This window comes from Pristiophorus japonicus, chromosome 1 (assembly GCF_044704955.1).
Source record: "Pristiophorus japonicus isolate sPriJap1 chromosome 1, sPriJap1.hap1, whole genome shotgun sequence".
Lineage (NCBI taxonomy): Eukaryota > Metazoa > Chordata > Chondrichthyes > Pristiophoridae > Pristiophorus > Pristiophorus japonicus.
In genome coordinates this window covers 466,987,873-467,004,778 of record NC_091977.1, presented here as the reverse complement: position 1 = coordinate 467,004,778, position 16,906 = coordinate 466,987,873, and positions in this window count along the sequence as shown.

Sequence of the window (16,906 nt, the reverse complement as noted above, 5' to 3'; positions counted from 1 at the left end):
GGGACTCCCTTATCTTACTGTCCTTGGGTGCTGTCTTTGGGCAGTCTCCTTATCTTAGTCCTGTTACAGAGTCGTATTGTTCTAACATGAACCAGGACATCTTGTCTGAGACCTGAAAACCCGTTGATTAGGGACATCTGCAGAACTCATGTATATTCCTGTGTGAGAAACAGCAGTTATCAGTAACTAGGAATGCAGTCTCTTTCTGCTGGCTGAAATCCCTTGGGGCATTGCTGAACCACGAGCAGCCATCTTCATACATTTTACACACGTATTTAATACTACAGTTACAAATTTAGTTCTAACATTATGCTACAGGTGCCGTTGCTCGATGGAAAATCTTTCTCTATAACACACTGTTTAGAATCACTTCGTTCAAGACCACTCTGCGTAGTTGGTGGTCCGGAGTCCCCATACTACTGCCCAATATCCACGGGGGCCACTAAGCCTCCTGCCACTACCGAAAGTATCAAGGCCATTGCAGCCATCCTGGGTTTGCCAGACATCTGGGCCAGCACCCAAATCACTAAACCTAGCACCACGCATGCCATGGTAGACACCCTACAGACCCGGCTATCCTGGGTGTTACGCAATCACCGGACTTAATCACTCAGAACCGAGGCTTCCGCATGCCTTCAGCATAGGATGCACCATAAGTGCACGGCGCCTCCCCGTGACAGCAGAATAAGTGATGTAGACCATGTTCAGGCCCCCAGTCGGGCCGCTAGCACCGCATTAGCCAAGGGGGGGAATGGAGTGTATGTGATGAACATGGAGTGTTTGATTGTGAAACCACGTACTGGGCTAACGAGTAAAGCAGTGGGATGAAACCAAACTGTGAACGACAGATAACCAGGAATGACACTCTAAGGACCTGGCCCCCAGAGACCCACCAACACAATCAACTTCACCATCAACCATGAGGACGAACCCACCATGTCAAGAATTCAACCCAAACGATCGACCCGGGGGCAGGGGGCGCCAGATCGCCTCAACTTGCAAATAACTGGCACAATAAGACTTTGGGGGGGCGGAGTGGTGTTATGTATGTATGTAGACTTTAACCAAATATAAGATTTGCCACCAGGGGGCACACCTGTGGGAGACCTAAGGGTCACCTCTACACCCTAGGGCAAGCATAAAAGGTGACTCACCATGCTGCTTCCTCAATCTAGAATCTGAAATAAAGAGACCAAGGTCACAACAGTTTGAGCTTGCGATTTAGTCCTGTGGCTTTATTTTGAACATAACAATCTCCTCTAAACCTCCCCCAATAACTTTAAATCTATCCCCCCTGGTTGTTGACCCCTCTGCCAAGGGAAACAGGTCCTTCCTATCCACTTTATCCAGGCTCCTCATAATTTTATACACCTCAATCAGGTCTCCCCTTCGCCTCCACTGTTCCAAAGAAAACAGACCCAGCATCCCCAATCTTTCCTCAGAACCAAAATTCTCCAGTCCAGGTAACATTCTTGTAAATCTCCTCTGCATCCTTTCCAGTGCAATCACATATTTCCTGTAATGTGGTGACCAGAACTGCACACAGTACTCCAGCTGCGGCCTAACCAGTGTTTTACACAGTTTAGGCATAACGTCCTTGCTCTTGTATTCTATGCCTTGACTAATAAAGACAAGTATTCCATATGCCTTCTTAATAGCCTTATCTACCTGGCCTGCTACCTTCAGCGATCTGTGGACCTGCACTCCAAGGTCCCTTTGTTCCTCTACACTTTTCAGTGTCATACCATTTAATGTGTATTGCCTTGTCTTGATAGACTTCCCCAAATGGATTACCTCACACTTATCCGGATTAAATTTCATTTGCCACTGTTCTGCCCACCTGACCTGTACATTAATTTCTTCCTACAAATCCGCAGCTTTCTTCTTCATTATCAACCACACAGCCTATTTTAGTGTCATCTGCAAACTTCTTAATCATACCCCCAACATTTAAGTCCAAGTCATTGATATATACCACAAAAAACAAGAGACACAGCCCTGAGCCCTGCAGAATTCCACTGGATACAGCCTTCCAGTCACAAAAACGCCCATCAGCCATTACTCTTTGCTTCCTGCCTCTGAGCCAATTTTGGATCCAACTTGCCACTTTGCCCTGGATCCCATGAACATTTACTTTCATGACCAGTCTGCCATGTGGGACCTTATCAAAAGCTTTGCTAAAATCCATATACAATACATCATACACACTGCCCTCATCGACCCTCCTGGTTACCTCCTCGAAAAATTCCATCAATTTAGTCAGACATGACCTTCCCTTAATAAATCCATGCTGACTGTCCTTGATTAATCCATGTCTTTCCAAATGAAGATTTATCCTGTCCCTCAGGATTTTTTCCAATAATTTTCCCACCACTGAGGTTAAGCTGACTGGCCTGTAATTACTCGGTTTATCCTTTTCTCCCTTTTGAAACAAAGGTACAACATTAGCAGTCCTCCAGTCCTCTGGCACCACACCTGTAGCCAGAGAGGACTGGAAAATGTTGCTCAGAGCCTCTTCTATTTCCTCTTTTGCTTCTCTTAACAGCCTGGGATACATTTCATCCAGGCCTGGGGATTTATCCACTTTCAAAGCTGCTGAGAACCTTAATACTTCCTCTCTCACTATGTTTATCTCGTCTAATATTTCCCACTCCTCCTCCCTCATTGCAGTGTCTGCATCGCCCCACCTTTTTTTTGAAAGCGGATGCAAAGTATTCAATAAGAATCCTATCCACATCTTCCGCCTCCACACACAGATTTCTTTTATAGTCTCTAATAGGCCCCACTCTTTCTCTAGTCATCCTCTTGCTCTTAATGTATTTATAAAACATATTTGGGTTTTTCCTGATTTTAGTTGCTGACATTCTTTCATGTTCTCTCTTTGCTTTCCTGATATCTTTTTTAATTTCACCCATGCACTTCTTATACTCCTGTAGAGTTTCTGCAGTGTTCAGTTCTCGGTATCATCTTGTTATAAGCTTCCCTTTTTTTCTCATCTGTTGCTGAAACCCTCATCCAAGTTACCTCTGGACTTGACTATTCCAACTCACTCCTGGCTAGCCTCCCACGTTTTACCATCTGTTAACTTGAGTTTAGCCAAAACTCGGCTGCCCGTATCCTAACTCGGATCAAGACCCTGTGCTCACTGGCCTACATTGGCTCCCAGTTAAGCAACATCTTGATTTTAAAATTCTTATCCTTGTTTTCAAATCTCTCTATGGCCTTGCCCCTCCCTATGTCTGTAATCTCCACCTGCCCCACAACACTTCAAGATTTCTGCACTGCTCTAATTCTGGCTCCTTGAATTTAATCGCTCAACCATGCCTTCAGCTGCCAAGGTGCTTAGCTCTGGAATTCCATCCCAAAATCTCTCCACTTCTCTATTTCTCTTTCCTCCTTTAAGCTCCTCCTTGAAACCTACCTCTTTGACCAATCTTTTAGTCATCAGTCCTAATTTCTCCTTACGTGGACTACGGAAGTGCTAGAGAGCTAGGGGTCAACTGTAATGGCCCCCCAACTTAGGACCTGGACCAGCCAGGATCCCATGTTACCGCCTGCCAAAGGTGAACTGCTAGACGGGATGTGGCAACCTATCTGCCAAAAAGGCGATAGACCCATCCCAACGTTGCAAAGCATAACAGGTTGCGCCGTTTCCACCCTGGGAGTGGGCAAAGGTAGCCAACTGAGAGTCTGGGTGCCACTCTCTGTGCTTGGCCCATAGCGGATCATGTTACAGTGCACAGACAATGTTGGACATTCTCGAAACAACGCATCGATAGTGGTGCCTCTGCTCTCCCAAGCTTGTGGGCTGAGCAGCTTTTCTGACTCGAGCACCTATTGGGAGACTCTTTGGTATGTCTCTTTAGTCCCGTGAACACAGGCTGCTGCTCTGTTTAATTTATTTGATACATGTTCAATCGTTTGAGGCTCGCCCGCTACTTTTGCTTGCTGCACAACTCTCCTGACCCCGTACGGTAACATCTCACTTGCTACGAATGCTTTGTTAGATACATATACAACTGGTTGGGGTTCGCCCGCTACTTTGGCTTGCTGTACAACACACCCGACCCCGTGTGATAACACATCACTTGTTACAAGTACTTTGTCAGATACATAAAAGACCAGTTGGTGTTCGCCCGCTACTTTGGCTTCTTGTAAGGTACACCCAACCCCATACGATAGTACATCATTGGCAGCGAAAGACCACTCACACGGGTTACATGGTGCACACAATTTATTTGAGTGCAGTGGGTTCCTGGCCTTCACCGCGGCCGCCCCTTTACTTTTGCCCAAAACCCAGTCGTCTTTCCCGCTGGGCAACACATTCCTCCGTTCTGTTGCGGCGACCTTACGTGGTCTGGACGCTCTCTCGTCCCGTGGTCTGGATGTCCTCTTGTCCCGTGGTCTGGACGTTCTTTTATCCTGTGGTCTGGACGTTCTTTTGTCCCGTGGTCTGGACGCACTTTTGTCCCGTGGTCGGGATGCTTTCTCGTCCCATGGTCTGGACACCCTCTCATCTGTGTCCGTGATGCCGACTGCCGTGATCTTCCTCTCCAGGTATTTTGACTCTGGCGTCGGGAAGACGCATTCGGATCATTTCAGCTGGAGTCCCACTCCGCATGGTCGACCTGCAGCCTCTTCCATCGTCACGAAGGGGTCGTCGGCTTCGGGTGGTGGGTACCGCGCCTGTACCACTGCTCGGTTGAACTTTACCTCCTCGTGGTTGTGATGAGCGGCCTATGCCTCGGGGATCTGCAAATGGATCTGCACTTCGATGCCTGGTTCAGCTGAAAGAAGAGGTTTGCTCAGCCTTTGGGAGAGGGAGGCCTTGTTTGCCGGAGAGGGTACGCAGAGGTCTTCCCAGTTCCATCGAATCTTTCCCATCCACCTCCTGCCAAGCAGTGTTGGCCCATCACCTGAAACAACCCACAGTGGTAATTTGTGCACTGCTCCCTCATGGAATACTCTTATGGAGGCAGAATACGGGTCCTTTTCAGAATGGCAGGCAGTGACTAGTGGAGTGCCGCAGGGCTCAGTGCTGGGACCCCAGCTCTTTACAATATACATTAGCGATTTGGATGAAGGAATAGACTGTAATATCTCCAAGTTGGCAGATGACACTAAGCTGGGTGGTGGTGTGAGCTGTGAGGAGGATGATAAGAGGCTGCAGGGTGACTTGGACAGGTTAGGTGAGTAGGAAAATGCATGGCAGATGCAGTATAATGTGGATAAATGTGAGGTTATCCATTTTGGGGGCAAAAACACGAAGGCAGAATATTATCTGAATGGCGGCAGACTAAGAAAAGGGGAAGTGCAACGAGATCTGGGTGTCATGGTTCATCAGTCACTGAAGTAGGCACGCAGGTACAGCAGGTGGTAAAGAAGGCAAATGGTATGTTGGCCTTCTTAGCTAGGGGATTTGAATATAGAAGCAGGGAGGTCTTACTGCAGTTGTACAGGGCCTTTGTGAGGCCTCACCTGGAATATTGTGTCCAATTTTGGTCTCCGAGTCTGAGGAAGGATGTTCTTGCTATTGAGGGAGTGCAGCGAAGATTCACCAGACTGATTCCAGGGATGGCTGGACTGACATATGAGGAGAGACTGGATCAACTGGGCCTTTATTCACTGGAGTTTAGAAGGATGAGAGGGGATCTCATAGAAACATATAAGATTCTGACGGGATTGGACAGGTTAGATGCGGGAAGAGTGTTCTTGATGTTGGGGAAGTCCAGAACCAGGGGACATAGTCTTAGGATAAAGGGTAGGCCATTTAGGACTGAGATGAGGAGAAACTTCTTCACTCAGAGAGTTGTTAACCTGTGGAATTCCCTGCCATAGAGAGTTGTTGATGCCATTTCACTGTATATATTGAAGAGGGAGTTAGATATGGCTCTTATAGTTAAGGGGTTCAAGGGGTATGGAGAGAAAGCAGGAAAGGGGTACTGAAGGAATGATCAGCCATGATCTTATTGAATGACGGTGCAGACTCGAAGGGCCGAAAGGCCTACTCCTGCACCTATTTTTCTACGTTTCTATGTCCGCACTACCAATAACTGGTATCAGTTCCTTGGTGTAGGTGCGCAGCTTTGCCTGAATCGGGATCAGCTCGGGTCGCTTGGCTTCGTCGCTCCACAGCCTCTCGAGACCCTTCTGGCTCATGACTGATTGACTTGCCCCCGTATCTAGTTCCATGGAGACTGGAGTGCCATTAAGTTCAACTTTTAACATGATCGGAGGGCTTTTGGTGGTGAAGGTCTGTATCCCATATACTTCCTCTTCATCCTCAGGTTCAATTGCCTCTTCTGCTCGTTCATCGTGATCCTCGCTGGATCGGTCATTCTCTCCTGACTCTGCCACGTGGTGAGTCAGAAATCGTTTGCACATTCGCTGGAGGTGCCCCATTGTTCCACAGCCCTTGCACACATAGGGCTTGAATCGACATTGATAAGCTCTATGGCTGTCCCCGCAGCACCAACATGGTGCTAAATGATACGCATTCACGCCCCACAGTGGACTCTGAGTCACTCTAGGACTAGGTCTGGCCTCTGCAACCATTGGGCCCTGCCCTGTGCCGTTCTGCCTGCTGCAAACATTATTTTGTGCATGGTGCTCACCGGTGAGCTTCGATTCTGTGAAGATATCCGTTTCCTACATTTGGGTAAGGTCTACATACATACATAATGGAGATATGAGGGGAAATATCTTTAGCCAGAGGGTGGTGGGGGTCTGGAACTCATTGCCTGAAAAGGTGGTAGAGGCAGGAACTCTCACCACATTTAAAAGATACTTGAATGTACACTTAAAGTGGTGTAACCTACAGGGCTACAGACCAAGATCTGCAAAGTAGGATTAGGCTAGATAGCTCTTGGTCGGCCGGGCCACGATGGGCCGAAATGGCGTCGTTCTGTGCTGTAAATTTCTCTGATTCTATGATTCTATGAGCTGAGGTGTGGCAGAGTTGGTTGATGTTACAGAGGGGAAACTATCGGTCTTATTTATGGTGCAGATATATGATCGGAAGCTCATGTCAGAGTCAAATATAACACCAAAGTAGCGAACATTCTGGTTCAGCCTCTGACTGATGCTAGGGAAAGGAATGGAGTTGGTGGGTAGGGAACAGAGTTTATGGTAGGAACTGAAAACAATGGCTTCAGTGTTCCCTGTTGTGTACGTAAATAAACAGACTAACTGCAACAGGAGTAATATTGTCCTTTATAGTACCTCCCAAAATGGAGTTGCAAAACCAGCATGAACCAGAATGTTTACAGCAACTGTGAATAGCTCCCACTGGGTCCTAATGCCTGTCTCGTGAGAGGTAACAAACAAATGCAGTATGAACACAACATATTTCCCCCCCTTTTGAAAACACAGTCTATGAACAGACAAAGTCATTTAGATAGCCGGGCCGTGTTCTGATTCACTGAGACCGGCGTAGAGCTTGTGGTGTTTGATCGAGGGAAACCGAACGGTGCCTCTGTTCCATCCTGCTGGTCTGTTGGACTGTGAATTGGGATCAGTCTATGAGCGTTCCATCGAGTTCCATCATTGAGCTTGTAGGTGTGAGGGCTGAACTTTCGTCCGATCTGTTTTGTAGGTGAAAGTGAAGATGTGAGCTCATGGCAACAGATTGGGTGCTTAACTCTGACCCAATCTCCCTTCTTCAGTTGGGGCTTTTGAGCACATCGTTTTGTTTCAGTGTACGACTTTGCTTTTTGTTGGCGTTTCAAAATCTGGGATGGGAGTGTGGTTATCTTCACACTAGGTTTAGCTGGGGGTTTGAGAATGTTCAGTAGCCAGCGAAGATTCCAACCAATCATGAGCTCAGCGGGTGTCTTCCCGTTAGCGAGTGCTTTGTGAACGGTATGTGCGGAGAATGGTTTAAACCGCTTCGTCGAATGTTTGGCCTGCTGCAAGGTTGGCTTTCAAAACCTCTTTGATGATGCTGTTAAAACACTCAACACCTCCGTTGCTTTGAGGATTGTACCGAGCAGTAAGGCGATGCTCGATAGCATGATGAGTGAGTGTAATGTCTGTAAGCTTGTAATGTTTGTAGCTCCTTACTGTGGATGTGGATGTATTGTGTACTGCACTGCAGAGTTAATAATTAAAAAGAACCAGGCAGATTCCGGAGGCTTCCGAGAGAGCCTGCCATGTTAGGAGCAGTGTGTGCTGTGCTCTGTGAATATATCACATTTGGCGATGAGATGGGATTTTTCAGATGCTTTAAAGCTTAAATTTTGTTGGGGAAGGATTCAGCCAGCTGACAGAGAGACTTTGGAAGTTTCTGTCTTTGGAAAAAAGCTACAAAATCCGAGGTAAAATACAACACACAGTGTGAACAGCTAGAGATTAAAATGGCAGGTGCGTTGGGACATTTGGGTGAATATAGACACGACCGGGAATGTTTTAAAGTGTATGTGGATTGGCTAGAAATGTATTTCACTGCAAATAACATAATCGAAGTTCCAGACAATGCAGTCCAGAACCAGGCTGTGTTGGAACGTAAGAAAGCGATCTTCTTATCGGAGGTGGGTCCGGCATTGTACAAAACCCTTATAAATCTGCTTGTGCCTGATGAGCCAAAGGACACAATGCTTAAAGGAATTTTAACAAAGCTGGACAGCACGAGAACCCCAAACCGTTAGAAATTGTGGAAAGCTATCGTTTTGGGATTCGGAATCAAATGACTGATGTAAGTATCAGTGATTACATCATAGCATTAAAAAAGCTATCGATGCACTGTAATTTTGGAAACTTTCAAAACCGAGCATTATGGGATCGTTTTGTTTGTGGGGTGAAAAATGATGCGATCAGAAGGAAGTTATTGACGACCGATGACTTGACTTTTGAGATTGCTTGTCAGACAACGAGGTAGATGGGCCTGGCCGAACAATATTCCCGAGAATTAAATAATAATTACGGTCGTCAGTCAACTGAGTTAAATCACCTGCAGGTTCAAAGTAAAATATGGTGGGGGCCCAAAGTCTCAGAAACTGGAAATTCTAACAGAGCATCATGCTATAGGTGCCTGGGACAACACATTGCTCAAAGTTGTCCATACGTGAAGGCAGAGTGTTTCTTCTGCAGAAAGACTGGGCATCTTGCAAAGGCATGCCGACTGAAGGGTAAACCAGCTTTTAAAGCTATGAGTCCAGCGTTCAAAGCTATGAGTAGAAATCCAAAAAGACTACATAGCATGGAAGAACAACAACAGGACGAGGAGATGTTAGAATTACACATCATCAGGAGCACGAGGTTAACGGACAGCGATTCAGAAAGTATCAAAATCCACATAGATGTTGCGGGATTCAAGATACCAATGGAAATTGACACGGGTGCATCCGTGAGTGTAGTACTGGAGTCACTGTATCGTGACAAATTGCGTGATTTCCAACTGGAGAAATTGAAGATAGAGCTGCGAGGCTACTCGGGAGAGAAATTTCCTGTGGTAGGTCGTATCACCGTACCGGTGAAATATAAAGTTCAATTTTAGAACTTGCCTCTAATAGTAGTGAAAGGAGACAAGTCTGCCTTACTAGGAAGAAATTGGTTGAGCTCACTGAAGCTGGATTGGAGTGAGATTTTCTGTGTGGAAGCGAGATTTTCATCAATGGATGAGGTTATCAAGAAGTATCCGAAGGTGTTCTGCAAAATGGGAAGTCCAATCCAAGGCTTCAAGGCGAGTGTCAGGGTACAGAAGGACGCTAGATCGGTTTAACACAAGCCACGTTCCGTAACATATGCACTCAAGGAAAAAGTTGAGCAAGAACTCAAAAGACTAGAGACTGGGAACATTATTTGTAAGATCGATCGATGTAATTGGGCAACACCCATTGTTGTTGTACCTAAGTCCGATGGTAAGGTAAGATTGTGTGGTGATTATAAAGTAACCGTAAACCAGGTTCTAGAGGGTTAAGTCCCCAATACATTGCCAAATATAGAAGCTTTGTTCACAACACTGACAGGTGGTCAGATCTTCTCAAAACTGGATCTTACGAATGCCTACTTACAGCTTGAACTAGATGAGGAATCCAAGTCATGTTTGACTATAAATACTCATCGAGACCTATATCAATTTAATAGGCTACCGTTTGGAGTGTCTTCCGCCCCTGCCATATTCCAAGGGGTGATGAACCAGATCTTGCAAGGTATTGAAGGGGTAGTATTTTTTTGGATGACATACTAATTTTAGCACCAAATAGGCAAATTCATAATAACATGTTGAATGAAGTTCTCAAACGGCTAGAGAAGCACAGAGTATGAGTGTCTGCTCGTAAGTATGAGTTATTTAAAAACTCAGTGGAGCACTTAGGATACAGAGTAGACAGAGATGGTTTCCATCCAAACATGGAAAAATTGGATGCAATTAGAAATGCATCCACTCCCAGGAATGTCACTGAACTTCATTCATTCTTGGGTTTTTTGAAATATTATGGGAAGTTCCTGCCAAACTTGGCTACAGTATTACATCCACTGAATGAACTATTGAAAAAACAGGTCCATTGGAAGTGGTCAAAAGAATGCGATACAGCATTCAAGGAGTGTAAAAGCAAATTGGTAGAGGGCACCATGTTAGTTCACTATGACGTATCGAAGGAGATTAAGCTAGCATGTGATCCCTCTTCGTATGGAGTTGGGGCAGTAATCTCTCATGTATCACGTAGTGGGGTGGAGAGACCAATTGCTTTCGCTTCACGCACTCTCAGTGCCAGTGAGAGTAATTGTGCACAAATTGAAAGGGAAGCTTTGGCATTAATTTTTGGGGTCAAGAAGTTTCACAAATACTTGTATGGTCGTAAGTTTACCATCGTTGCGAACCATAAGCCCCTAACAGCAATCTTCCATCCAAAGTCCCCAGTTCCAACATTAGCTGCAGCCCGAATGCAGAGATGGGCTTTGCTTTTGTCAGCAAATACATGTGATATTGAATACAGACGATCATCTGATCACAGTAATGCTGATGCAATGTCTAGATTGCCTTCCCCATCGCAAGTTACACCCGATAGGGGAGAAGTGTTTTAATTTTCATACATTGATGAACTGCCAGTCACAGCTGAAGAGATTGGTAGAGCAACCAAACGTGACCCAGTGATGTCCAAGGTGTATGATTATATTGCAAATGGATGGCCAAACCTGGTAAAAGACAAAGATACACACCCATTCTTCATTCGTAGGAATGAATTATCAGTCGATAAAGATTGTATCATGTTGGGTGCAAGAGTGGTTATACCAAATATATTCAGGTCCAAATTATTAGGAGACCTCCATGACCAGCACCTAGGAATGTGCTTGACGAAGAGTTTTGCATGCAGTTATTTATGGTGGCCAGATCTTGATAAAGATATAGAGTACATCGTGAGTCAGTATATGACATGTCAATTGGTAAGCAAGGAACCACGACCAGTACCATTACAACCATGGAAATGACCTCCCAGGGTGTGGCAAAGGCTACATATTGATTTTGCTGAGTTAGAAGGACAACGATTGTTCATTGTGATTGTTAGCCATTCGAAGTGGGTTGAGGTGTTTCCAATGTGGAAAATAACAACAAGTAAAACATTGGACATTTTGCGAAAATTATTTTCTTCATTTGGCTTCCCTGAAGAGATTGTTTCGGATAATGGTCCACAATTTCGTTCAGAAGAATTTGCACAATTCACGAGCAAAAATGGTGAGAAACATACAAGGTGCAACCATACCATCCTGCTTCGAATGGTGCAGCAGAGGGCACTTAACAAATTGTAAAACGTTGTTGTAGGCATTAGGCACCTGCTGAATATATCAAAACACTAGGCATTAGGCACCTGCTAAATATATCTAAACTCATATAGGTTTAAAGTGGCCACATATAAAATGGCTGCCCAAGCATGATGGAACTCAGTTAGTCAAGCAATGAACTATTGACTGAGGCTGACCGAGCAATGACCTAGTGAGGCCCACTACCGGGAATGCCTTGGATCATCCACTTGGGACAAGATAACTATAACGAACTATTATAGTACCTGGTGTGGAATGTCCTCAATTAAGGACTTTGCACAACAAAGCCCCGAAGAACAGAGAAAAGGGGAGGCCTACCTCACATAACGAGGTCATTAATCAGCCCGAGCTGACAAAAACCGAACATACAGCCCCTAAGGTATCAGGGGAATTCTATTGGGTTAAAGAAACCTATATGTAATCTATAATCATTATGATTGGATTGTGTCCAGCTGAAGTGGGCTGAGTAACTGTAATGAACTATTGTAAAACATATAAATATCGATGAATTTCTTTATTCGGTGGAGTAGAGTGCCTGGAGTTAACCAGAGGCTCTCTCCCCACCGGCGTAATAAAAGCCGTTTTGGCGTTGGAACCGACCCAGAGTGCTGAAAACAAAGAGCCTGAAGTTAGAGTGAGTTCAAATGAAAATCAAGGAAATTCTGTGGAGGAAAATGTTCCTCAGGATGAGCCTTGAATGAGTTTAGATTCAACACCATGTTTGGAAGGTTCTGTTTGAGAGCAAAGGTATGTTCTTCGAAACAGAAAACCAGTAGTAAAGTTAAATTTCTAAATAGGAAAACAAATAAGTTTATATCCTGTGTTATATATAAACATGAAATTATGTATGATGTTTGTTATAATAATTTCTTTATTAAGGAGGGAGAAGTGTAATGTCTGCAAGCTTGTAATCTTTGTAGCTCCACACTGTGGATGTGGATGTATTGTGTACTGCACTGCAGAGTTAATAATTAAAGTGAACCAGGAAGATTCCGGAGGCTTCCGAGAGAGCTGCCTGCCATGTTAGGAGCTGTGTGTGCTGTGCTCTGTGAATATATCACAATGAGGAATCCGCGAACTGGTCGGAAACAAACTGGTCCATTGTCAGTGATTATGACCTCTGGGACACTTCGTGAACATACCCTGCAGAGCCGCGACGATTGTTGATGAGGTCACTGAACTTGTTGTAGTGATTTCTGGCCATTTGGAATGCAGGTCATATACTACAACAAGAAAACGCTGGTGCTGTGGAGCTGCTTCAACTGGACTGAAGATATCCAACTGAAGTTGTTGCCATGGTCTTTGTGGTCATGGAATGGGCTTCATTGGTGCATGTTTGTAGCCTTTTCGCTCAGACTGCATGCTTCGCAGAGTGAGACAAACTCCTCGATGTGAGTGTCAATCCCAGGCCATCATACTGAATTACGACATCTCTACTTTACGTGGACAATGAGAGAACACACTGTTGAAGCGACTTGGGAATTACTGCTCTATCACCACCAGCTAGGCAGCCATTATTCAAAATTGAAAATTAATCGCGAAGTCTGTGGAAGGTTTTCAGTTCTTCCGGAATTTGCTTAGGCCACTCAGTCTGGAGGAAATGATACACGTGCTGAAGCATAGCATCACCCTGTGATACGATTTTGTGTGCGTCGCAGGAATCAAGGTTTCTGATGGACTGAGTGATGATCGACATGAAATGTGTGTCGTCATCTGTGAACAATTCAGCACCAGAGTCCGAAACAGGTGTCGAATGGCTGAGCATGTCAGCTATGTGGTTGCGACTGCCAGCGATATACTGTACATCAAAGTTATACTGATGAAGGAGATCTGACCATCGGCTGATTCTTAGTGGTCCGTGCCCAGATCCAGTTGTAGCGAGTAGTGTAGTTAACGTTTGGTGATCCGCATGGAGGGTAAATTTCCTGCCTAAGAGGTAGATGTGCCAGCGTTCACATGCGTAGATGCAAGTGAGTGCTTCGCATTCCCCTGTAGAGTATTTATGTTCTGCAGATGAGAGTGTGCGAGAGGTGAAGGCTACTGGGTGTTCCAGGCCGTCAATCCATTGAGAGAGCACAGCACCCATGGCGGTGCCTGATGTATTCGTGGTGAGGTATGTAGTGGCAGTTGGATCAAAGTGCGCAAGGATAGGAAGGGATGTGATTGTCTCCTTAAGCGTGGTGAATGCCTGAGCCTGGGAATCTGTCCATTTCCAAGGGACGTCCTTGCACAGAAACTTGTGAAGTGGTTCGGCAATGTGCGCATAGTGCGGGACTGTGATATACTTCACAGAACACAAGCACACACAGCTTCCTAAAAATGGCAGCAGCTCTCATAACTCTCTAGACTGCATCCCAGAGTATTTAGGGAAGTTGCCCTAGAAATAGTGGATGCATTGGTGATCGTTTTCCAAAAATCTAGCGACTCTGGATCAGCTCCTATGGACTGGAGGGTAGCTAAAGTAACACCACTTTTTAAAAAAGGAGGGAGAGAGAAAACGGGTAATTATAGATTGGTTAGCCTGACGTCAGTTGTGGGGAAAATGTTGGAATCAATTATTAAAGATGAAATAACAACGCATTTGGAAAGTAGTGACAGGATCAATCCAAGTCAGCATGGATTTATGAAAGGAAAATCATGCTGGACTATTGAAAAATGATCACTAATGCATCCACAATTTCTAGAGCCACTTCCTTAATTACTCTGGGATGCAGACTACCAACCCTGGGGATTTATTGGCTTTCAATCCCATCAGTTTCCCGAAGACAATTTCCCGCCTAATAAGGATATCCTTCAGTTCCTCCTTCTCACTAGACCCTCGGACCCCTAGTACTTCCCAAAGATTATTTGTGTCTTCCTTAGTGAAAACAAAACCAAAGTATTTGTTCAACTGGTCTGCCAGTTCTTTGTTCCCCATTATAAATTCACCTGAATCTGACTGCAAGGGACCTACATTTGTCTCACTAATCTTTTTCTCTTCACACAGCTATAGAAGCTTTTGCAGTCAGTTTTTATATTCCTGGCAAGCTTCTTTTCATATTCCATTTCCCCCCTTCTAATTAAACGCTTTATCCTCCTCTGCTGAATTCTAAATTTCTCCAAGTCCTCAGGTTTGCTGCTTATTCTGGTCAATTTATATGCCTCTTCCTTGGATTTAACACGATTCTTAATTTCCCTTGTTAGCCACGGTTGATCCACCTTCCCCATTTTAGAAACAGAGAAACATAAAAAATAGGTGCAGGAGTAGGCCATTTGACCCTTCGAGCCTGCACCACCATTCAATAAGATCATGGCTGATCATTCACCTCAGTACCCCTTTCCTGCTTTCTCTCCTACCCCTTGATCCCTTTAGCCGCAAGGGCCATATCTAACTCCCTCTTGAATATATCCAATGAACTGGCATCAACATCTCTCTGCTGTAGGGAATTCCACAGGTTAACAACTCTCTGAGTGAAGAAGTTTCTCCTCATCTCAGTCCTAACTTTAGCCTTAGACTATTTCCTCTGGTTCTGGACTTCCCAAACATCGGGAACATTCTTCCCGCATCTAACCTGTCCAGTCCCGTCAGAATTTTATATGTTTCTATGAGATCCACTCTCATCCTTCTAAACTCCAGTGAATACAGGCCCAGTCGATCCAGTCTCTCGTCATATGTCAGTCCTGCCATCCCGGGAATCAGTCTGGTGAACCTTCGCTGCACTCCCTCAATAGCAAGAACGTCCTTCCTCAGATTAGGGGATCAAAACTGAACACAATATTCAAGCTGAGGCCTCACTAAGGCCCTGTACAACTGCAGTAAGACCTCCCTGCTCCTATACTCAAATCCCCTAGCTAATAAGACCAACATACCATTTGCCTTCTTCACCGCCTGCTGTACCTGCATGCCAACTTTCAAAGACTGATGTACCATGACACCCAGGTCTCGTTGCACCTCCCCTTTTCCTAATCTGCCGCCATTCAGATAATATTCTGCCTTCGTGTTTTTGCCACCAATGTGGATAACCCCATATTTATCCACATTATACTGCATCTGCCACTCGTTTGTCCACTCACCTAACCTGTTCAAGTCACCCTGCAGCCTTTTAGCGTCCTCCTCATAGCTCACACTGCCACCCAGCTTAGTGTCATCTGAAAACATCGAGATATTACGCTCAATTCCCTCATCCAAATCATTCATGTATATTGTAAACAGCTGGGATCCCAGCACTGAGCCCTGCGGCACCCCACTAGTCACTGCCTGCCATTCTGAAAAGTACCCATTTATCTCGACTCCCTGCTTCCTGTCTGCCAACCAATTCTCCATCCACATCAGTACATTACCCCCAATTCCATGTGCTTTTAATTTTGCACACGCATTTCTTGTGTGGGTCCTTGTCAAAAGCCTTTTGAAAATCCAAATACACCACATCCATCGGTTCTCCCTTGTCCACTCTTCTAGTTACATCCTCAAAAAAATCTAGAAGATTTGTCAAGCAGGATTTCCCTTCCATAAATTCCCATCACTGCTTTCCAAATGTGCTGCTATTACATCTTTAATAATTGATTCCAAAAGCTTCCCTTTTATTTTTACTCCAGACAAGGATGTACAATTGTTGAAGTTCATCCATGGGATCTTTAAATGTTTGCCATTGCCTATCCTCCGTCAACCCTTTAAGTATCATTTGCCAGTCTATTCTAGCCAATTCACGTCTCATAGCATTGAAGTTACCTTTCCTTAAGTTCAGGACACTAGTCTCTGAATTAACTGTGTCACTCTCCATCTTAATAAAGAATTCTACCATATTATGGTCACTCTTCCCCAAGGGGCCTCGCACAACAAGATTGCTAATTAGTCCTTTCTCAGTACACATCACCCAGTCTAGGATGGTCAGCCCTCTAGTTGGTTCCTCGACATATTGGTCGAGAAAACCATCCCTATTACACTCCAGGAAATCCTCCTCCACGGCATTGCTACCAGGCTGGTTAGCCCAATCTATATGTAAATTGGGCTAACCAAACTTATATATATGCTGACAAAATCAAAGCCCATCTCTGCATTCGGGCTGCAGTTAATTTTGGAATTGGGGACTTTGGATGGAAGATTGCTGTCAAGCGCTCATGGTCAATGATGGTAAGCTTATGGCCAATTGGTGGAAATTCTTGACCCCAA